Raw genomic sequence first — 23,790 nt, 5'->3', positions numbered from 1 at the left:
CTTCTTTCTAGTCCATTTTGCCCCATCTGCAAAATGAAAATGCCACTTTATTTACTAAATCTGGAAAGGGAGTTGAAGAATTTGCAATTAATTTAAACTGCCAGGAGAGGGAGTTTAACACCAAGCTTCCAGAAACAGGCTGCGTGCTAGCTCCAACGTACAGAAACCCAGGTTTCAACCTGGTCCTGCTGCACGACCCAAAGAAAATTCAGCACCAGGCAGGTGAAGTGACTTACCTGTGCGCAGTTGCACTCGCAGACTTCGGAGCCCCTACCTAATTCTAAAATGCTGTATGTCCACGAAGTTAATAACAGAAGGACAGGGGAGAGACGTTCTGAGAGCAATGGAAGTCTACCTTAAGATAAAGATGTTTCTGAAGCTGAGTTTCAAGACAAACTTAAGAGAGAAATTCAAAGGCTATGTTCTCATATCATATTCCTGGGTTTGGGAGGTTCATTCACAGCTTAATCCTGTCCCGTGAAGTCACGGTTACGTAAGTATGCTGTGTCACTTGCTGTCCCCACCCCCAACACAAGAGATGCAGCGTAACCTGAGCTCCTCAGCTTCAGCCACTGAAAACACTTGCACAACACTGGGAGCTTTCCAAATTGACTTGTTTCCCCTAAAGGGCAAGCTATGTGATTGTTTTTCTTCTTTCCATTTCATTCACATTCATATTTCTGTATATACAGAAGAGACTGAAAGAGATAAATAAGACTGAAGAGTAACTACAAATTTTCCTCAGTTACTGAGAAAAACAGGTAAGTCAACTATTTTAACGTCACAGAAAAGTACCAAAAAAAAAAAAAGTTTATGGGCCTACTTGGCCCCAATTTAAAAACATCGCATCTCCTGGCTGAATTGAGCTTAAGGTCGTAGGATGGGCTTCATTTCCCAGGTACAGGGTGTTTCTAGAGCCAAGCACCATACTCTACTGCCATACAGAAGGGCTTTGGGGCACATGGGAAATGGCTCTCCAAGAACACAGGAGACACATCAGCAGTCTCTTCTGACTGCTCTTCTCTTGCCCGCTCTTGCTTCTCTGGACTACTTCAGCTATTAGGCAGCCATCGATTACAGAATGATGACTCACAGGCATTCCTGTCTTGTTTGCATATGACTAAGTTCCATGAGATTTGATTTGTCTTCTCATCCAAAGAACCTAAAAAAGTTTGATACACAGGAAGAGTTCAAAAAACTTCTCAAGTGAGCCAACAGCAAAATGAGAATCCATAAAATGATGCAAAAAGATGTGATTTTCAAACTAAAGCATCAGATAACAGTATCTTCCCCTCTAAACACTTGACGAACACAGCAGCATTAGAGGGTTTCCCAATCCTGGACCCTTTTTTTTTTTTAAAAAAGTGGGCCAATGAGGTTTGAGTATTGTGATTCACGCCTGTAATCCCAACACTTTGGGAGGCTGAGGTGGGAGAATGCTTTGAGCCCCCAAGAGTTCAAGAACGCCTGGGCGATTTGGTGAGACCTCATCTCTAATTATTAATTAACGAATTAATAAAAAGTAAGTCAATGGGCTGGGTGCAGTGGCTCACGCCTGTAATCCCAGCACTTTGAGAGGCTGAGGCGAGTGGAACTCCCGAAGTCAGGTGTTTGAGACCAGCCTGGCCAACATGGTGAAACCCCGTCTCCACTAAAAATACAAAAATTAGCCAGGCATGGTAGCAGGCACCTGTAAATCCCAGCTACTCAGGAGGCCGAGGGAGGAGAATTGCTTGAACCTGGGAGGCAGAAGTTGCAGTGAACCGAGATCACACCACTGCACTCCAGCCTGGGGAACAAATGCCAGACTTCATCTCTAAAAAAAAAAACCACTTACAGTAAGAGGAACTTTAAAATATCTATCTGACAGGTGATACATACATAATGTATAAGAAAGCCCTGCTGGCAGCACAAGGCACTGCCCAGTAAAACTGAGAGCTCAGCACAAAGAGTTTGAAAACACACCCACACGAAACTCAAAGCAAAATACAGTACAGAGATTGAGCTACAGATGAAAAATTTAATAATCATGTCTCGAAACACAAGAAAGGAACCTGTGGCTGGCAGAATTAAGGCCAATTAGCAGGAGGCATCATTTCCATTTTTTTTTTTTTTTTTTTTTTGAGACAGAGTCTCACTGTCACCCATGCTGGAATGCAGTGTCATGACCTTGGCTCACTGCAACCTCCACCTTCTGGGTTCAAGCAGTTCTCCTGCCTAAGCCTCCTGGGGAGCTGGGATTACAGGCATGCACCACCACACCCACGTAATTTTCGTATTTTTAGTAGAGACAGAGTTTCACCAACTTGGCCGGGCTGGTCTTGAACTCCTGACCTCAGGCGATCCACCCACCTCGGCCTCTCAAAGTGCTGGGATTACAGGCGTGAACCACTGCGCCCAAATGCATATAACTGTTTCATTGGCCCATATTCTAACATGGGAAACTTGTTAGTCTTCTGAATAAGATACAGAACATTCCTTGTGCACATTGACAGAGTGTCCAATGACGTGATGACACTGTGTGACTGATCAGAATGTGTGCCCTAACAATCGTTCTGTGACTCAGAAAGTAAAACCACAGGGGATGAAGACAGGGAGCATCCACTCCAAGGTGGAATATCCGGTAAGCACATGAGTGGTCCATGCGAGTGGAGGATCAGTGACAGAGACACCTAAGAGCATCGTTAGCTCTGGCCTCCCAAAGCTTGGCCCTCAACACAGGGAAAATGTATGTGATGACACCAAATACAGTTGGGGGCCCAGGCCACAGAAGGGCCAACGTTTCAGATCAGTGCACTAACAAGCAAGATCAACTGGACAGAATATAAAGCAGGGACCTGGAGACACTTGGTTTCAGCATCAACTAATAGGCTGATTTAAAAGGTAAGAGAAAAGGCCAGGCGTTATGGCTTATGCCTGTAATCCCAGTACTTTGGGAGGTGAGGCAGGTGGATCACTTGAGGCCAGGAGTTCCAGAACTTCCAGCCTGGCCAACATGGTAAATCCTGTCTCTACTAAAAATATAAAAATTAGCCAGAAGTTGTGGCACATTCCTGTAATCCCAGGTATTCTGGAGGCTGAGCCAGGAGAGTCGCTTGAACCTGGGAGGTGGAGGTTGCAGTGAGCCAAGATTGCGCCACAGCACTCCAGCCTGGGCGACAGAGCGAGATTCCATTTCAAAAAAACAAAAAACACCAACATGGTGCCATGTGTTCACACTTTCATTCAGTTCCACATATGCACATCAAGTTCACTGCCTTGTCTATAGGACTGACTTATACCAACTCCAGTCAGGTGTCAGAATAAGAGCATTCAGTCTTCCACAGAAACTAGATAACCAGGTTTTTTAAAAAAAAAGCCGGGCGCGGTGGCTCACGCCTGTAATCCCAGCACTTTGGGAGGCCGAGGCAGGTGGATCACGAGGTCAAGAGATCGAGACCATCCTGGACAACGTGGTGAAACCCCGTCTCTACCAAAAAAATACAAAAAATTAGCTGGGCATGGTGGCACGTGCCTGCAATCCCAGCTACTCAGGAGGCTGAGCAGGAGAATTGCCTGAACCCAGGAGGCGGAGGTTGCGGTGAGCCGAGATCATGCCATTGCACTCCAGCCTGGGTAACAAGAGCAAAACTCAGTCTCAAAAATAAAATAAAATAAAAAAGAAGAGCATTTAGTCATCTTCAAAAACATGTGCCTTTCACATGAGATTACCTAAATGTTTTATTGAATATTAAGTCATTTAGCCTGTCTTTTTTTCCATTCCTGTCATGACTATTTATAAACACCAGTATTTCTTCACTGATCTCCATCCCCTGTGTAATCCCATGAGATGTTCTACCATTGCTGTACGGCTCCCACTGCTGTCATCACCAGGATTCACAAGGGATGCACTCACTTAAGAACTACAGTCAAAAAAGAAAGATTTCAGGAGCCATAACTCTAGGTTTTTTTAGTCTTCTGTCACTTTACTGTGATAGGACCACTAAGATCTATTTTCACTGATATTTCTCTATGTATGTGGGTATTTATGTACACTTCATACATGATATATTATATATAACTTTTTAAACAGGCCAGACTCAGCTTTAAAATTAACACAAAGATTTAAAAAGCAAACAGCAGCTGGGAGCAGAGGCTCACGCCTGCAATTCCAGCACTTTGGGAGGCTGAGGCGAATGGATCACCTGAGGTCAGGAGTTGGAGACCAGCCTGGCCAACATGGTGAAACCCCATCTCTAATAAAAATACAAAAATTAGCCAGGTACGGTGGTGCATGCCTGCCAGCTACTCGGGAAGCTGAGGCAGGAGAATTGCTTGTGCCAGGGAGGTGGAGGTTGCAGTGAGCACAGATCATGCCACCATACTCTGGGCATGGTGGTGCATGCCTGTGGTCCCACAGAGTGAGATCCTGTCTCAAACAAACAAAAAAATAAGTAAATAAATAAATGGATCAATGGGAAAAGCCCATTCAGATACTGAAGGACTGACATGAGTCAGTAAGGGTCAAAAAATTAATTGGCTCCTTAATTCAAAGGTGCTACAAGGGAGTTTTCTTTCCAATTTCTAACAGAGACAGCCCTTACAGAGCTATTTATAAAATCAGCCTGCTAACCTTAAGTGTTGATTTGAGAATATCATACAATAAGACACTGACAGTAAGCACAAAGTTTATAGTAGCTTTCCAAAGTCAAGAGTAGACATACTCCTTTGAAAAATTGCTGTGCTTGAAAATTGTATGTTTTTAAAACTTAAGCTGTGTATGACACAGTACAGAATACAAGTTGTACCTAGAGTAGTTTTAAAAAGGAAAGACAAGATTAAAAACCAACCCAGGGAGAAGGCTGCGGCATAGATAATGTTTTGTGTAGAGATGAAACTGTGCTCTGATGCAACTGCCTGCAATAAAGAATGCCTCTGCACAGCTCAGTCTGAGTGACAATTTATGTTCCTACTACTTAGCACGCAGAAAATAAACAGCCTCCCGATCCTCCTCCATCTGCAGAAAAAAAGTTTTAAGGGAACATGGAAAGCTCAATAATTTATTTTGCTCATTTACACAAAAATTCTACAAAATTCCTGTGACTTTGTAACTCTAACACACACCACTAGACACAGATCTTAAAAGGGGCTGAAATTATCAAGCCTCTCTAGTATCTCCCAGAAGAACTTAATGGGTCGGCAGCAGTCAATTATACTAACGTGAAAAAGAAGCAATGTGCTTAATATAGCATCATAAAATTTTAGAATCAGAAGAGACTTTAGCAATCTAGTTCAACTTCCTCATTTTACCAACAAGAAAACTGATTCTAAAAAGTGAAATCACTTGTCAAGGTCATAGTTACTTAACAGTCCAGGACTAAAACCTCGATCTTCAGGCTGCTGATCCTAATATAAATTGATGAATATTTCTGAACTGTTATATACAGCAGTGAGATGAAAGAGTCAATCTCAAGGCAAGTTAAAATTGACCTCCCAGCCAAGGTGGCTCATACTTGTAATCTTATCACTTTGGGAGGCTGAGGCAGCAAGATCACTTGAGCCCAAGAGTTCAAGACCAGCCTGGGCAACACAGCGAAATCCCATCTCTACAAAAAATTAGCCAGGTATGGTGTCGTGTGCTTGCAGTCCCAGCTATTTGGGAGGCTGACACAGAAGGATCACCTGAGCCTGGGAGATTGAGGCTGCAGTGAGCTGTGATTGTGCCACCGCACTCCAGCCTGGATGAGTTTGTTTTTCTTGAGACAGAGTGAGACCACGTGCTATAAGGAGGGTTTTTGATGAGACCTTGTCTTTAAAAAAAAAAAAAAAAAGAAGGATTGATTTCCCTTTCCATTCTTCACAAAGGAAAAAAGTAGGCATATTGTTGACCACCCCTTAAACAGTCAGGCACGGCCCACACTAAAAGCAAAAGCATACCAAACGGTTTGTTCTGAACAAGAAAAGGGCACAAAGACAACTCATAGAAGAATCAAGGACTTTCTAATTTGGTTGGTTTTTCTCTTTATAAAAGCTTTCTTGCTTGTACTCCCAGCACTTTAGGAGGCTGAGGTGGGCAGATCACCTAAAGTCAGAAGTTCGAGACCAGCCTAACCAATATGATGAAACTCCATCTCTACTAAAAATACAAAAATTAGCCAGGCGTGGTAGCATGTGCCAACTACGCAGGAGAATCGCTTGAACCTGGGAGGTAGTGAATCACTTGCACTCCAGCTTGGGCAATAAGAAACTCTGTCTCAAAAAAAAAAAAAAATGTGCCCTTCAATAATGGCAAGACAGAAAAAAGAAAAGAAAACAAAACAAAACAAATAATGGCAAGACGCTCTTACTCAAATTTGCTTTCTAAAACATGGTATAAAGAAAGGTTTTAATTTTCCATCCCAATAAAAGTGTTTTCTCCCATTCTGATTTAAATAAAAGAATAAAATTGAGGGGTTGAAGTGTATCTTCCTTTAGCAGTAGAAGATGAGGAAGAGACCAGGATAACAGGGAAGAATTGTAACATTTACTGAGTTTTACACACATTAATTCACTTAATCTTCACAACCACTACATGAAGCAGCTATTATCTCCAATTTATAGGTGAGAAAATTGAACTCCAAAAAGTTAAGAAATTTGTACTATCTTCCAAAAGTAACAAAACTGAAATTTGGCTATATATAGTTTGGTTTTTGAGACAGAGTCTCGCTCTGTCACCCAGGCTGGAGTACAGTGGCGCGATCTCAGCTCACCACAACCTCTGCCTCCCGGGTTCAAGAGATTCTCCTGCCTCACCCTCCCACGTAGCAAGTGCCTGCCACCATGCCTGGCTAATTTTCATATTTTTATTAAAGATGGGGTTCTGCCCTGTTGGCCAGGCTGGTCTCGAACTCCTGACCTCAAGTCATCCACCCACCTCAGCCTCCAAAACTGCTGGGATTACAAGCATGAGCCACCATGCCTAGCCTTATAAGTAATAATTTGAAGGCAAAAAGAAAAAGATAACATGCTTGTTTCTCCAAAGAAGCTATACAAATGGCCAATAAGCACACGAAAAGATGTTCAATATTACTAGCCACCAGGTAAATACAAATCAAAATCATGACGAAATACCACACTGCACCCTCTCTAGTTTGACTATAATCAAAAAGACATAAAAGTGCTGGGAAGGATTTGGACAAGCTGAATCTCATTCATTGCTGGTGGTACAACCACTTTGGAAAACAGTATTGCAGTGCCTCAAAAGGTACAGTTCCCATATGACCCAGCAATTCTATAGCATTCTAAGGTATAGACCCAAGATAAAAGCAAGCATATGTCTACACAAAAATTTATACACAAAAAAATAAAAATAAAAAAATTTATACACAAGAGCCAGCCGAGGTGGCTCACACCTATAATCCCAACACTTTGGGAGCCTGAGGTGGACAGATCACCTGAAGTCAGGAGTTTGAGATCAGTCTGGCCAACATGGCGAAACCTGTCTCTAATAAAAATATAAAAATCAGGCGAGTGTGGTGGCAGGCGCCTGTAATCCCAAATACTGGGGAGGCTGAGGCAGGAGAATCATGTGAACCCAGGAAGTGGAGGTTTCAGTTAGCCAAGATCGCACCATTGCACTCCAGCCTGGGCGACAAGAATGAAACTCCATCTCAAAAAGAAAAAATATATATATACATGAATGCTCACAGCGGCAGTGTTCATAAGAGACAAAAAGTGAAAAAAGTCCAAAGGTTCATCCAGTGATGATGAGACTAAATGTGTTTTCGGGGTTTATCTACACAACAGAATATTATTCAGTCATAAAAAGGAATCAAGGGCAGATGCATGCCACAACATAGAGGAACCTTGAAAATGCTGTATTAAGTGAAGGAAGCCAGTCATAGTGTATGAGTCCCTTTAAATGAAATGTCCAGAATAAACAAATCTGTAGAGATGACAGTAGATTTGCCATGTTGCTCAGGCTGGCATCAAAGTCTTGGCCTCCTGCCTAGGGCTGGGAAAGTTGGGATAAATAAGGAGTGACTGACTGCTAATGGATACATGATTTCTCTTGGGGATGATGAAAATATACTAAAATTTACTTTTCCAACTGGGAAAAAAGAAAAAAAATGAAAATATAGTAAAACTGATAATGGCAATGGTTGCACAACTGTGAGTATACTAAAAACCACTGAATTGTAAACTTTAAGTTGGTAAACTGTATGGCATATAAATTATATCTCAATAAAGCTGTTTTTTTTTTAAATAACTAACATACTTAGCAGTTTTCCTACTTACTATCTACAACCAGCTATTTTTTCTTTTTATTATTATTATTATTATTATTTTTTGAGACGGAGTTTCGCTCTTGTTGCCTAGGCTGGAATGCAAGGCACAATCTCGGCTCACTGCAACCTCTGCCTCCCAGGCTCAAGCAGTTCTCCTGCTTTAGCCTCCTGAGTAGCTGGGATTACAGGTGCACACCACCACACCTAGCTATTTTTTATATTTTTAGTAGAGACGGGGTTTCACCATGCTGACCAGGCTGGTCTCAAACTCGTGACCTCACGTGATCTGCCCATCACAGCCTCCCAAAGCACTAGGTTTATAAGCATGAGCCACTGTGCCCGGTCTCTTTTTTTTTTTAAAAGAGACAGGGTCTCACTCTGTCACCCAAGCTGGAGTGCAATGGCACAATCATGGTTTTCTGCAGCCTCAAGCTCCTGGGCTCAAGTAATCCTCCCACCACAGCTTCCTGAGTGGCTGAGACACACAACATCATGCCCGGATAACCTGTTTTTGTAGAGATGGGGTTTTGCCATGTTGCCCTGAGTTCTAACTCCTAAGCTCCGAGAATCCACCCACTTCAGCCTGCCAAAGTGCTGGGATTACAAGGGTGAGCCACCACACCTGTCCAAAAAAATTTTTTTAATAAGACGACTGAGGCCAGGCGCTGTGCCTCACCCCTTTAATCCCAGCACTTTGGGAGGCTGAGGTAGGCAGATCTCATGAGCTCAAGAGTTCAAAACCAGCCTGGCCAATATTGCAAAACCCTATCTCTACTAAAAATACAAAAATTAGTCGGTCATGGTGGCATGTGCCTGTAATCCCAGCTACTCGAGAGGTTGAGGCAGGAGAATCATTTGAACCCAGGAGGCAGAGGTTGCAGTGAGCCGCGATCAAACCACTGCACTCCAGCCTGGGAGACAGAGTGCAACTCCATCTCAAAAAAAAAAAAAAAAAAGACTGAAAGAATATACTCTAAAATATTGAAGAGATTCCTCTGGGCAGTAGCATCATTAATAATATTCTTTTTCCTGTGTTTTTGTATATATGCAAATGTTATAATTTATTCAATGAACCCACATATTTTAAGAGGAGAACATTATGTTACTAAAATGTAATGACCATCTTAAAACTAATATATAAGGAAAAAAAAAAAAAACCTAACACTCTCAAAAAAAACTTTACTGGAAAACATTTTTTTCTAAAATCTAAACCTGATTCTAATACTAGATTCTCCAGATGACAACCTAAGCATGCTACATATACCTTTCAACACAAACTAGTAATACGGTTTCATGTAATAAAGATACACACTTTTCAGAAGCCCAGGCATTAAGTTTTCTTTCACTTATGCTATAGAAAAATCACCCTGCTTATAAAATTTATTTATTCTACAGTCTTGAAAGGAAAAGTCTAAATAGCTTCCTTCCTACTTTAAAGATTAGAACATAATGTCTCTAATAAGAAGTCATGGCCCAGGGCCGTGGCTCATGCCTGTAATCCCAGCACTTTGGGAGGCCGAGGCAAGCAGATCACAATGTCAGGAATTCAAGACCAGCCTCGCCAACATGGTGAAACCTCGTCTGTACTAAAAATACAAAAAAAAAAAAAAAAAAAAATTAGCTGGACAGGATGGCGCCATGTCTGTAATCCCAGCTATTCGGGAGGCTGAGGCAGGAGAAATGCTTGAACCCGGGAGGCGGAGGTTGCAGTGAGCCAGGATTATGCCACTGCACTCCAGCCTGGGCAACAGAGCAAGACTCAAAAGAAAAAAAAAAGTTATTATATGGGGTAAATCAGCCAGAAGAGGAGGCAAGAGGGCAAAAGCCTTGATTAAAAGATTTTCAGGAAAACATCCCTAGTTACTCTTATCTTTCCTAAGAAGGGGGAAAATATGCCAAATATTTCACTGCAATACTTGAGTAAAAAAAGAGATTTTTAGAATCGGGGGAAAAAAAGACTCATTATAGTGCCTTCCCTTTATACATCAAACCCAAATTTTGGATGATTTGCACATCCTGAACATCTGGATCTTCTGGCCCTTGACTTCAGAGAAGATATTATATAAATCAAGGACTTGGCAATTTTAAGTGTTAAAAAGGGTCAGAGTTAAACTGGGATCTATCCAAGCCATACTTAGATATAAGTAAGCAAAGGAGCGAACAAACACCAATCTACTTAATTCAAGGCGGAAGCATTTTAGAGCTTGCACTTAGAGAAAACATTAGGGCAGCAAAATGTCTGCCTGTAGTCTCATTAGCATTCCTGCAAAGAGGTAGATGAGAATACATTTCCCCAGGGTAAGAGATACCAAGGAGGGTTCCCAGTAGGGACTCAGTAATATGCCTACTTCCTCTTTTCAAAGATTTTGAAAAGCATATTTTTAAAATTTTGTTGCTGAATCACAATAAATAGACAATTATAAAGTAGACCCACCCACTGAGTTAGTGCTAGTGGAATCTGTCCTTCTGGAAGTACCAGATGGAGATTTAAAAAAAAAAAAAAAAAGCTCTTTACTAATGGTGGCCAAGATTCCTTGGTACTTGGTGTCAGGGCCAGAATATTACCCCAGATGTCCTAGCCAAATTCAAGTTGGCTAATTAATTATAGTCGCCAAACTACAAACAACAAAAAAAAAAGGCCTCCCTCTCTCTGTTCCCTTCATTGAAACCTGAAGAGGTCACTCTTCCTTGAAATTCTTTTTATTTTTAAATTTTGATTGAATTGTACACTTTAATATGTGTACTTTGTTTTTTGTTCTTTTTTGAGGCAGGATCTCACTCTGTTGTCCAGCTTGAAATGCAGTGGTGTGAACACAGTTCACCACATCCTCCTGGGTTCAAGAGATCCTCCTGCTTCAGCCTCCCAAGTAAGCGAGACTACAGTCATGTACCATCACACCCAGCTAATTTTTTAAAGTTTTTGTAGAGAAGGGGGTCTCACTGTGTTGCCAAGGCTGTTCTCCGGACTCCAGTGATCCTCCTGCCTTAGCCTCCCAAAGTGCTGGGATATCGACATGAGCCACTGCACCTGGCCAAAATTCCTGTATAGTACCATCGGTCATTATGGTTTCCCTTAAGAGTGCATTGTAACTCAAATGCCAACTTAAAGTATACAGATTATTTGAATTCCGCCTATATGGGAAACACACCATGTATATTAAAAGTACTCAAAAATTGTCTGGGCATTGTGACACATGCCTATAATGCCAACTACTCAGGAGGCTGTTTGAACCCAGGAGGCTGTTTGAACCCAGGAGGCAGAGGCTATAGTGAGTGAAGATCACACCACTGCATGCCAGTCTGGGTGACAGAGCGAGCTTCTGTCTCAAAAAAATAATAATAAATAATTTAAAAATATATATATGGGCCAGGCGCAGTGGCTCACGCCTGTAATCCCAGCACTTTGGGAGGCCGAGGCGGGTGGATCACGAGGTCAAGAGATCGAGACCATCCTGGTCAACATGGTGAAACCCCATCTCTACTAAAAATACAAAAAAATTAGCTGGGAATGGTGGCGCATGCCTGTAATCCCAGCTACTCAGGAGGCTGAGGCAGGAAAATTGCCTGAACCCAGGAGGCGGAGGTTGCGGTGAGCCGAGATCGCGCCATTGCACTCCAGCCTGGGTAACAAGAGCGAAACTCTGTCTCAAAAAAAAAAAAAAATAATAATAATAATAATAATAATACTTATAACAATAACATGGTGCCCGGGTGTGGTGGATCACACCTGTAATCCCAACACTCTGGGAGGGCAAGGTGGGAGGATCGCTTGAGGCCAAGGGTTCCAAAAAAATTTTGCTGAGCATGGTGGTGCCCACCTGTGGTCCTAGCTACTCAGGAGCCTGAGGCAGGAGGCTGGTTTGAGCCCAGGAGTCCGAGGCTACAGTTAGTATTAATTATACCACTGCACACCAGCCTGGTGACAGAGTAAGACCCTGTCTCTAAAAAATAAAAGCAATAAAAGGCTGGGCGCAGTGGCTCATGCCTATAATCCCAGCACTTTGGGAGGTGAGGTGGGCAGATCACCAGAGGTCAGAAGTTTGAGACCATCCTGGACAACATGGCGAAACCCTGTCTCTACTAAAAATACAAAAATTAGCTGGGCATGGTGGCATGCGCCTGTAATCCCAGCTACTCAGGAGGCTGAGGCAGGAGAATCGCTTGAAGCTTGGAGGCGGAGGTTGCAGTAAGCCAGGATAGAGCCACTGCACTCCAGCCTGGGTGACAGAGCGAGACTCTGTCTCAATTAAATAGAAAACATAAATAAATAAAAGTTAAAAATGCTGGGGCAGTGGCTCACACCTGTAATCCCAGCACTTTGGGAGGCTGAGGCAAGCGGATCATGAGGTCAGGAGATCAAGACCATCCTGGCCAATATGATGAAACGCCATCTCTACTAAAAATACAAAAATTAGCTGGTCATGGTGGTGCATGCCTGTAATCCCAGCTACTCAGGAGGCAGAGGCAGGAGAATCACTTTTTTTTTTGCTTGTTTTTTTAATTGAAAATAAAATTGCACTTTTTAGGTACAAGGAGAATCACTTGAACCAGGGAGTCGGAAGTTGCAGTGAGCTGAGATCATGCCACTGCACTCCAGCCTGGGGACAAAGTAAGACTCCATCTCAAAAAAAAAAAAAGGCATAAAATTATTCCATATTTTTTCATATTTCAACAAATACATATTTTAAGGACTCCAGGCTAGAAAGTCTTAAACGTCCTGCCTCCTCCTTCCTTCTTCCTGGGATTTTTTCCTCTGGGCTCTACATTCCCTCACTTCCTTTAAGTCTCTACTCAAAAGTCACCTCCTCAGCTAGGTCTCCTCTTGCTGCCCTATGTAAAATTTCCATTATTCTAACTCTTAGCCACAGTACTTCACACTTACCCTTCTCTGATTATTATTATTATTTTTTTTTTGAGACAGAGTCTCACTCTGTCGCTCAGGCTAGAGTGCAGTGGCACGATCTCAGCTCACTGCAATCTCTGCCTCCAGGGTTCAAGCCATTCTCCTGCCTCAGCCTCCTGAGTAGCCTTCTCTGATTTTATTTTGTTGCCATGTATCACCTAACCTAAAATAAATTTAATTTCTGTTTCTTGTCTGCCCTCCCTACTTGAAGGGAAGTTCCAAGAGAATAGGAATTTGTCTTTTATTCACTGTGGTATCACCAGCATCTAGAATGGTACCTGGCACACAGTACATGCTCAATAAATATTTGTTGCATGAATACCAAACGAGACGTAGTTACAGCCCACAGATAGGTACATCATAGCGCTACAAGGTGCCTTTAGAGAAGCTGTCACACTTCAAAAATACTGCAACAGAGAACTACAGACTTGTCATAATAAACAACACTGTCTACTCTTCAAATCAAAGAAAAACACGCTTGACCTTCCACCTCATTTGTACAAGGAAGAGGAAATAAGTTGATTATTTGGACAGTGGGGTTGGACATGGTGGCTCATGCCAGTAATCCCAGTACTTTGGGAGGCCAAGTTAGGAGGACTGTTTGAGCCTAGGAGTTGAGACAAGCCAGAGAAACATAGCAAGACCTCATCTCTACAGGAAAAAAAATTTTGTTTAGCCAGGCATAGTGGCTCACGCCTATAATCCCAGCACTTGGGGAGGCCGAGACGGATGGATCACCTGAGGTTGGGAGTTCGAGATCAGCCTAACATGGTGAAACCTCGTCTCTACTAAAAATACAAAAATTAGCTGGGTGCAGTGGCGGGCACCTGTAATCCCAACTACTCGGAGGCTGAGGCAGGAAAATCACTTGAACCTGGGAGGCAGAGGTTGTGGTGAGCCAAGATTGCACCATTGCACTCCAGCCTGGGCAACAGAGTGAGACTCTTTCTCAAAAAAAATATATATATACACGTATATATACATATATGTATATATGTGTTTATATGTACACATGTATATATACATATATGTATATATATGGATATATACGTATATATACACACACACACATATATATTTTAAATTAGCCAGTCATGATAGCACACACCTGTAGTCCTAGCTACTCAGGAGGCTGAAGCGGGAGGACTGCTTGAGCCCAGGAGTTCAAGGCTGAAGTGAACTATGATTGTGCCACTGCAATCCAACCTGGGTGACAAAGTGAGACCCTGTCTTTTAAAAAAAAAGTACTGTAAAGGAGAACTACAGGCTCGCCATGACTAATAAACACTGTCTATGTCTACTCTTCATATCCGAGAAAAACACATTTGACCTCTCACTCAGAGGAGAAAGAAGTTGATTATTTGGATAGTGGGAAGTCATACAAAATCAAAGTCTCAATTTAGTTAACACTATACAAACAAAATTCTCTTGTAATGTTAACAAATATTAAACCCTCTTCCTGTGACTTTACTACACTACCTTCTGTTTTTTTCCTTTGGCTTTGACTTCTATAAAGTCAATCTTAAAATTTATGAACCTTATATTTTCAATTAACTAAGAAATGGCTGGGCGCAGTGGCTCATACCTATAATCCCACACTTTGGGAGGTCAAGTCAGGTGGATCACTTGAGGTCAAGAGTTCGAGACCAGCCTGGCCAACATGGCAAAACCCCAGCTCTACTAAAAATACAGACATTAGCCAGGTGTGGTGGCAGGTGCCTGTTGTCCCAGCTACTTAGGATGCTGAGGTGGGAAAATCACTTGAACCCAGGAGGCGGAGGTTGCCGTTAGCCAAAATTGCACCACTGCACTCCAGCCTGGGCAACAGAGTGAGACTCTGTCTCAAAAAAAAAAAAAAAAAAAGAATAAAAAATTTTTTAAAAATCAAAGAAAAAAGAAAAAGAAAAATCTTAATTAAAAAAAATATATAAGAAATAAACATTTACAAAGTACATGAAACTCTATAGAATTCTGCAAGAGTCCATAACATGAAGACCCTGGCCTTGATATATCTATTCAAGGAAGACCACAAATCTACCTGTAAGTAATAATGAAGAACACCAGGTGACCAGTATGTGACATAAGACAATCAATTCATCTCTTACACCCAGCAGACAGCACTTAAAAAGCAAGAGTCAAACATGACTGAGTTTGTTCACAGCCGTTATGAGTCACATGGGATATGACAGAGTGAATGTTAGCCAGTAGGTTAAAAAAAAAAAAAATTTTAAGATAAGGACACCAGGCCGGCGTAGTGGCTCACACCTATAATCCCAGCAGTTTAGGAGGCTGAGGCAGGTGGATCACCTGAGGTCAGGAGTTCGAGACTAGCCTGGCCAACATAATGAAATCCTGTCTCTAATACAAAAGTGCAAAAAATTAGCCGTACATGGTGGCAGACACCTGTAATCCCAGCTACTCGGGAGGCTGAGAAAGGATGATAGCTTGAACCCAGGAGGCAGAGGTTGCAGTGACCCAAGATTGCACCACTGTACTCCAGCCTAGGCAACAAGAGTGAAACTCTGTGTCAAAAAAAAAAAAAGGATAAGGATGTCAGATTCTAAACTCCTCAATAGGACAGAAACCAGATTAGTTTATGTCATGCTCAAGTGCAAGCTGGAGTTCAAGCAATGATTTAAAAAGTAGGGAAGGGGAAAATCTTGATCTTCAGGCAAAATACCTACCCAGGGTCCCACGCAGTTTCGGTTTTAACTCTTTGAACTAGATCTAGTGGGAAGAGGTACTTAACTGCTTTCTCTGAACCTTAAAAATTGGGCACAAGCAATCACCAATTTCAACTTTGCTTTCATAAAGACCAGCCTTGGGGACAGGTGCGGTGGTTCACACCTGTAATCCCAGCACTTTGGGAAGCCAAGGCGGGTGGATCATTTGAGCCCAGGAGTTCGAGACCAGCCTGGGCAACATGGTGAAACCCCATCTCTACTACAAATACAAAAAGTAGCCGGGCATGGTGGCGGGCACCTGTAATCCCAGTTACTCAGGAGGCTGAGGCATGAGAATAGCTTGAACTCAGGAAGCAGAGGTTGCAGTGAGCTGAGATCTCACTGCACTCCAGCCTCCGCGACAGAGTGAGGCAGCACCCTCTCATAAATAAACAAACCAGGCTTGCTTTTTGCCACAGATTCCCTAATCGAATAACTAAGCACCTTAAGTCAGAATACCTGAGCTCGCATGCTGGTGAAAGGTATTCTGACTTCAGGTACTTAGTTATTCGATTAGTACAGGGTCATAAGCTGTATGACCCTTGTCAAGTTACTTGACCTTTCTTTCTATGACCTCCTGTCAAATGCACATAATTACAGCAACCTCACTGGGTTGGGTTGATTAAATGAAATAAAGCACATAAAAGACTTGCCGAGAGGCTGGCCACGAGATGCTTCAATACATGTTCATTGTTATAACTTACAGAGGAAAAAAAGGCTCCAAGGCTGAGAAGTGACATGCCTGGGGATTGCTGCCAAAGGTTATCATTAAATCTGAAAGTCAAACAAACACATTCCTGACTCTGAGACACTCTCCTGATTCGTGGATACCATCGGTAACAGTAGTGATAAAAATCAAATAAGAACAGTCAGAATCATAACCCTAAGGACAGCCGCGGCGACAACACTTAATACTTACAGAGCTGCTAGGGGCCACTGTCCTCAGAGAGGAAGAAGGCCAGGCTGCTGAATCACACGCACACAATTACAGAATCTTCTCCGCCCTCTTTTTAAAAAAACAGTTCACTGGCGCCCAAGTTTTGCTAAAAACAGGTATCTAAACCGATGACGGACAACGTGTAATTTCTCCATACCAAAGAGGTGGGGCTGTGCAGGGAGGAGGGGGTGGCGCTCGGCTCCTGCCAGATGGAAAAGCCACATGAAGTGGAGAAACAGCCAGATTCAGGACTCACCCCCGAATCAAAATCCGATGTTTGAAAGCCAGGACCTTCCAATTCGGGCAATCGCTAGGCTCTGCTTGTAAAATCGCCTCAGAACAAGTGTCATCCGCCTTCAACGCCAATCCCCTGCCGCGGTAGAAGGTTCGGGTTACCCGGCAGCGGTGTGATTTCGGAAACCCGAGAGCGATCTGGCCACCTCCAGCCTCCCCCGGTCTCCGAGAATCACAGCCCCACTCGGGAGGGAAACAAAAGCCGGGGCAGCAGGGGAAGCCGAGCCAGGGTGCCCTCCGTGCCGGCTCGCGGGCGCCGGGCGCCCAGGGCGTGAGGAATGCGCTCAGGTGACAGGCGCGGCGCCCAGGGCAACAGGTCCCGCCCGGCCTCGGCCTCCCGGAGGTCCTGCCGACCCCAAGTCCGCCCCGCGGCCCAGGGGAGGGAGCAGGACGCGAGGGAGGGAGCGGCGCCTGGGGCGGCGCAGGGGCAAGGAGTCCAAGCTCCATCTTGAGGCGGGCGGAGGAAGGGAAGGCCCGGCTCGGCGCTGACAGAGCCGCCACTCTTCCAGCTCCAGAGGGACCCCCGGCCTCCGGCGCCGGCCACCCGAGACTCCCGCGCTCTCCTCCCAGATGGCCCCGGCGCCCGAGGCTCAGCCCCGCTCCCGGACGCCGGGCCTCGACCCCCGACCCGACCCTGGGCGGGCCCAGGGCGCGGGCCGGGAGGCGGGCAGGGGAGGAGAGGGCCAGGAAGGGGAGAGGGCCCGCGCCACGCTCCTCTCACCGCCTCTGACGCCGCCGGTCGCCGCCACCTGCCCCACTGCAGCAGCAGCAGCAGCCGCCGCGGCCGCCGCCTCCCGCCTGCCGGCTCGTCGGCTCGGGGCGGGGGAGAGCGTGACGCGCCGCCGCCGCCGCCGCCGCGGGGCCGGGCGGGCGCGCGCCGCCAGGAGAAGACGCCGCGCGACTCCTCCCAGCGATCCGCCGCCGCGCCCGCCCGGCAGGCCCGGCCCCCCGAGCCCGCACCGGCCCTGCCGCCCGCGCCCGGCACCGCGCCGCCCCCCTGCCTCTTTGTCTGCGCCCACCGCGGCCCGGGGAGGCGACCCCGGCCCCGGCGCGCTAGCCGCTCCGCCCTCGGACCCTCCCAAGCCCCGGCACTAGAAGCAAGGTGCGAGGGAAAACCCAGAGGCCTGCTTGGAGGGGCTTCTCGTCATTTCTTCTGCTAAGTGTTCCCATAATTTGCAAGTCACACCCAAGAGCCCCATTCAGCCTCGACCTCAGCCTGCTCTTTGGGGCTGATTCATTTTGTTTGCCCTCCCCTTCCCGCCAGACCAGGGTGAGAAATCCTTTGAACCTGCTTCAGGGAGCTTCCGACAGCAGGTTAAGGTTGAGATTGGGAAGGATCATCTCTGCCCTCGCCTCCCTCCAGGGAAAGACCCTGGATGAGGCATCCCTGGAAAAAATGCTGAAAGGAGCTCCCTGCAGCAGGTTAAGCTCGGGAAGAACCATCTCTGCTCCCCACTTCCCTTCGGGAAAGACCTCGAGTTAAAAATCCTTTGAAACAAGCCCAGGGTTTGCCCCGTTCGTTTGAGAAAAGCCTCTTTTATTCGCCCTGGCTGCTTGGACGGAAGCCCTGGTTAGTGTCCCATCCTCCCTCCCCTCTGGGATCGCCTTTAAAAGCTTTTGAAAGGGGCAGGAGAGAAGGCTGCAACAGCCTGCTCGGGGCTCGGGTAGCAGAGGGCGGCCAGCATTTCACTCCCATGGACCATGGCAACCCCAGAAGCTTTGCAGCCCCAGGGAGGAATTTGCAGCTGTCGGAGAAGCCCAGGATTTTGCGGTGGATAAGGGGGCAGGGGCTTCCTCCTCCTTGCCAGTAGAAGAGAATAATTGGCGGGTGACCCCTCCAGCTGACCTTTATTCAAAGCACCGTGCTGCCTGGACCAGCAGGGGGAGGGAACTGCACTGGAAATGCACGAAGTTCTGAACAAAGTAAATTTGTCTCCCGGCCCCTCCTCTCCATTCATGTCTGAAATCCCCCAAAATGCTGTTACCTAATTCAACATCGCCCTAATTTACAGGCTGCAAGGTCAGGTGGTGGTGGTCGTCCTGAAATCCCATATCCATATTCCTAATCTGAAAGGCATACCTCACCCCGAATAGAAACAGTCTTCAACTCGGAGTACCAAACTGGACTCATAGATGCCATAGAATGAGGCACAGGCAGGAACACTTACGGGCTTATCTTTTCTCCTCTACTCATTCTGCTGAGCCTGTCTTTATTAAAAATATTGTTTTGGGCTGGGCGTGGTGGCTCACGCCTGTAATCCAAGCACTTTGGAGGCCAAGGCGGGCGGATCACCTGAGGTTAGGAGTTCAAGACCAGCCTGACCAACACGGTGAAACCCTGTCTTAAAAAAAAAAAAAAAATTGTTTTGGGGCCGGGCGCGTGGCTCATGCCTGTAATCCCAGCACGTTGATAGGCCCAGGTGGGTGGATTACCTGCAGTCAGGAGTTCAAGACCATCCTGGCCAACATGGTGAAACCCTGTCTCTAACAAAAAATACAAAACTTAAGTGGATGTGGTGGTGCATGCCTGTAGTCCCAGCTACTCGGGAGGCTGAGGCACGAGAATTGCTTGAACCTAGGAGGTGGAGGTTGTAGTGACCCTAGTTCAAGCCACTGCACTCCAGCCTGGGTGCTGGAGGGAGACTCTATCTCAAAAAAATAAAAATAATTTAAAAAAGAAATTAAAAAAAATATATATATATATAATTTTGTTCATCATGGAGTCTCAGCATTAATTTTGATTTTTAAAATATATATTAAATGGCTGGGCACAGTGGTTCACGCCTGTAATTCCAGCACTTTGGGAGGCCAAGGTGGATGGATCATGAGGTCAGGAGTTCGAGATCAACCTGACCAACATGGTGAAACCCCATCTCTACTAAAAATACAAAAATTTTTTTTTTGCGTGGTGGCGAGTGCCTGTAATCCTAGCTACTAAGGAGACTGAAGCAGGAGAATCCCTTGAACACAAGAGGTGGAGGTTGCAGTGAGCCAAGATTGTGCCACTGCATTCCAGCCTGGGCAACAAAGTGAGACTCTATCTAAAAAAAAAAAAATCATATCCCATTATTATTTACCTTTACTGCCTCCTTCAATTGTGTGAGCAAGGCCTAGTCTCAGCCCTACTACCAGGCATTGGACTGGGTTCACACCCTGGGTGGCTGGCCACTGTTAGGACTGAAATGTCCTCCTTCAAAGTAAACATTCACATTATGTTTCTGGAACTAGCCACTGTGCTTTCTTACATGCCTGTCTTCTGTAAATATGAGCACAGCTCAATTGACAAGACATTGGGAGGTGGAAGGGATGTTGCAGAAGTAGAAAGCAAAATAAGAGCGCTCACATCTTCATTTTACAAAGCAGGGAGGTGGGTCAATGCCTCGGGTGTTTTGTTTTTCTCAAAAAAATAAAGGTTTAACCTTATCTTTTTTTTTTTCTTTTTACAGATGGGGTTTCACCATGTTGGTCAGGCTGATCTTGAACTTCTGACCTCATGATTCGCGCACCTCAGCCTCCTAAAGTGCTGGGATTACAGGCTTGAGCCACCTCGCCTGTTTTTTTTTTTTTTTTTTTTTTTTTTATGATATCATTAATGTAACCAATAGGGATAACTAAAAATAGTAGCAGGATTGTGTGGAGAGGATAGGTAGTTGTGCCTTAGTCATAAGAGAAAGTCAGTAGATAATGCCTACAGTTGATAAATAACACAAGTATATTTTTGTTTTTTTGTTTATGTTTTTGTTTTCTTAAGACAGGGTCTCACTCCTGTTGCCCAGGCTGGAGCACAGTGGTACAATCATGACTCACTGCAGCCTCAACTTCCCAGGATCAGGTGATCCTCCCACCTCAGCCTCCTAAGTAGCTGGGACTACAGGCATGCACAGCCATGCAGAGCCACGCCCAGCTAATTTTTTGTATTTTTAGTAGAGATGGAGTTTTGCCATGTTGCCCAGGCTGGTCTCAAACTCCTGGGCTTGGGCGACCTGTCCCCCTCAGCCTCCCAAAGTGCTGGGATTACAGGCATAAGCCACCACGCCTAGCCCACAAGCATATTTTTAGAGAAATGGAAGTTAACACCAGAAGAACTAAAAGCAAAAAATTAGTAGTCTCTACTAACTAAGGTTAAGAACAAGGTTAATACTAGGGAGGAGTGGGGTAGAAGAACTGAGAACGGTTGCTTTTTCAAAAATAAATAAAGAAAAGAAAAGAAAAGCAATAGTTCTTTTCCTTTATAGTAAATAATAGCAGGGTCTTGCTCTGTTGCCCAGGCTAGAGTACAGCGGTGCAGTCATGTTTCACTACAACCCGGAACTCCTGGGCTTGAGTGATCCTCCCGCCTCAGCCTCCAGACTGGCTGGGACTACAGGCACATGCCACCATGCCCAGCTACTTTTTTTTAATTTTTAGTAGAGCCAGAGTCTCTTGATGTTGCCCAAGATGGTCTCAAAATCCTGGGCTCAAGCAGTCCTCCCATCTCAGCCTCCCAAAGTGCTGGGATTACCAGCATGAGCCACCATGACCAGACTGCTTTTAATTATAAACCTGAATGCATTTTATTTTTAAAAACCATGTGCAAGGTCAGGAGCAGTGGCTCACATCTGTAATCCCAGCAATTTGAGAAGCCAAGGTGGGAGGATTGCTTGAGCCCTGGAATTGGAGACCCAGCTGGGCAACATAGCAAGACCCTATCTCTACCAAAAAAAATATAAAAAATTGGCCAGGCTTGGTGGCTCATGACTGTAATCCCAGCACTTTGGGAGGCTGAGGTGGGCAGATCACCTAAGGTCAGGAGTTTGAGACCAGCCTTGCCAACATGGCAAAACCCCATCTCTACTAAAAATACAAAAATTAGCCCAGGCTTGGTGGTGGGCACCTGTAATCCCAGCTACTCAGGAGACAGAGGCAGGAGAATCGCTTGAACCAAGGAGACGGAGGTTGCAGTGAGCCAAGATGGTGCCACTGCACTCCAGCCTGGGCGACAAAGCAAGACTCCATCTCAAAAATATAAATAAATAAATAAATAAATAAGCAAGCTGGGTGTGGTGGTGTGTGCCTATAGTCCCAGCTACTGAGGTTGCAGTGAGCCACGATCTCACCACTGCACTCCATCCAGCCTGGGTGACAGAGCAAAGCCCTGTCTCAAACACACAAAAAAATATTACTTTGATTTCTTTGTTGTTGTTGTTAAATATGGAGATGAGGTCTCACTATGTTGCTTAGGCTGGTCTCAAACTCCTAGGCTCAAAGGATCCATCCGCCTCAGCCTCCCAAAGTGTTGGGATCACAGGCAGGAGCCACTACACCCAGCTTTGTTTTTTTTTTGAGAGGGAGTCGTTCTGTCACTCAGGCTGGAATGCAATGGTACAATCTCTGCTCACCGCAACCTCTGCCTCCTGGGTTCAAGTGATTCTCCTGCCTCAGCCTCCTGAGTAGCTGGGACTACAGTCATGAGCCACCACGCCCAGCTAAATTTTGTATTTTCAGTAGAGACACTGTCTCTAGACAGTGTTTTGCCATGTTGGCCAAGCTGGTCTTGAACTCCTGACCTCAAGTGATCCACCAGCCTTGGCCTCCCAAAGTGGTGGGATTACAGGCGTGAGCCACTTCCCCAGGTTCTATTAAAACAAAAAGAAAAAGAAAAAGAAGGTATTAAGGTCCTCAACCAAAGTGAGTAGAGATTATTCTCTGCAAAACGATGGGTGTTGGTGGTTTTTTCTCCACAGCTCTTTAGCATTGATTCTATGACAGGTTTCAGCAGTACAACAAGTTTGTTTTATTATCTGTCTCCTTCCATCCCTACAGGAATGTGAATTCCGAGAGAACAGGGGTTGTTGACACTTCTTGCTGTATCTGCATCCCTTGAATAATATAAGGTCCATAGTAGATTAGTTTTTAAAAGGATGCAGTGTAATACTCCTATATTCTGAATAACTAAAGAATTAGTTATTTTCGGGCTGGGCGTGGTGGCTCATGCCTGTAATCCCAGCACTTTGGGAGGCCAAGGCAGGCGGATCACCTGAGGTTCAGAGTTCGAGACCAGCCTGACCGATATGGTGAAACTCTGTCTCTAAAAAAATAAAAATAAAAATAATTTTTCCCTGTATTTTGTCTTCTTTTTTAAAAAAAAGAATGATAGATGTTCATTATATAAAATTAAGGCAAGCAAAATGAAGGCAACAAAATAGGTACAATCCCACAGATCCTGAAAAAATTACTATAAATATGTCTAAATTAATTCATTACAGTTTAGAAAGATTTTAAATCTCTTCACTAAGAGACTAATAGTTCTTATCACCATTCAAGGACAATACAGCCTGGGCGCAGTGGCTCAGGCCTGTAATCCAAGCACTTTGGAGGCCAAGGTGGGCGGATCACCTGAGGTCGGGAGTTCAAGACCAGCGTGACCAACATGGTGAAACCTCGTCTATTTAAAAAAAATTTTTTTAAATTTTTAATTTAATAATAAAAAGAGAGGACAATACAGTAAAAAATAGTGGTTTGAAAATATGTCATAAACTGTGCCTGTGATCCCAGCACTTCAGGAGGCCAAGATGGGCAGATTACCTGAGGTCGAGTGTTCAAGACCAGCCTGGCCAATATGGTGAAACCCCATCTCTACTAAAAACACAAAAATTAGTTGGGCGTGGTGGTGGTGCATGCCTGTAATCCTAGCTACTTGGGAGGCTG

The 23,790-nt window shown here is 44.8% G+C and overlaps 1 protein-coding gene across 21 annotated transcripts in view; it reads right to left on the bottom strand.

The window, feature by feature from the left end:
• Positions 1-17,981, bottom strand: part of CLIP1 (CAP-Gly domain containing linker protein 1) — a 135,132-nt gene extending 117,151 nt beyond the window's left edge. For 9 of the 21 annotated variants that reach the window (XM_064379636.1, XM_064379640.1, XM_064379643.1 and 6 more), the window contains exons 1-2: positions 17,825-17,883; positions 17,066-17,179 (exon numbers count right to left, since the gene is read on the bottom strand). The gene's annotated coding sequence lies outside the window, so the exon portion shown is untranslated. Of the gene's footprint in view, positions 1-236; positions 489-16,791; positions 16,949-17,065; positions 17,180-17,824 lie in introns of those variants that run through there. The other 12 variants (XM_064379651.1, XM_064379653.1, XM_064379646.1 and 9 more) reach the window with 8 other exon arrangements.
• Between the last annotated feature and the right edge of the window lie 5,809 nt (positions 17,982-23,790).

The sequence above is a fragment of the Aotus nancymaae genome, unplaced genomic scaffold (assembly GCF_030222135.1).
Source record: "Aotus nancymaae isolate 86718 unplaced genomic scaffold, 86718_ANA_hifiasm-v0.15.2.pri h1tg000021l, whole genome shotgun sequence".
In the NCBI taxonomy this organism is placed as follows: Eukaryota; Metazoa; Chordata; class Mammalia; order Primates; family Aotidae; genus Aotus; species Aotus nancymaae.
The sequence above is the reverse complement of the archived record's forward strand: the minus strand, read 5'-3'. Positions and strand labels throughout refer to the sequence as shown.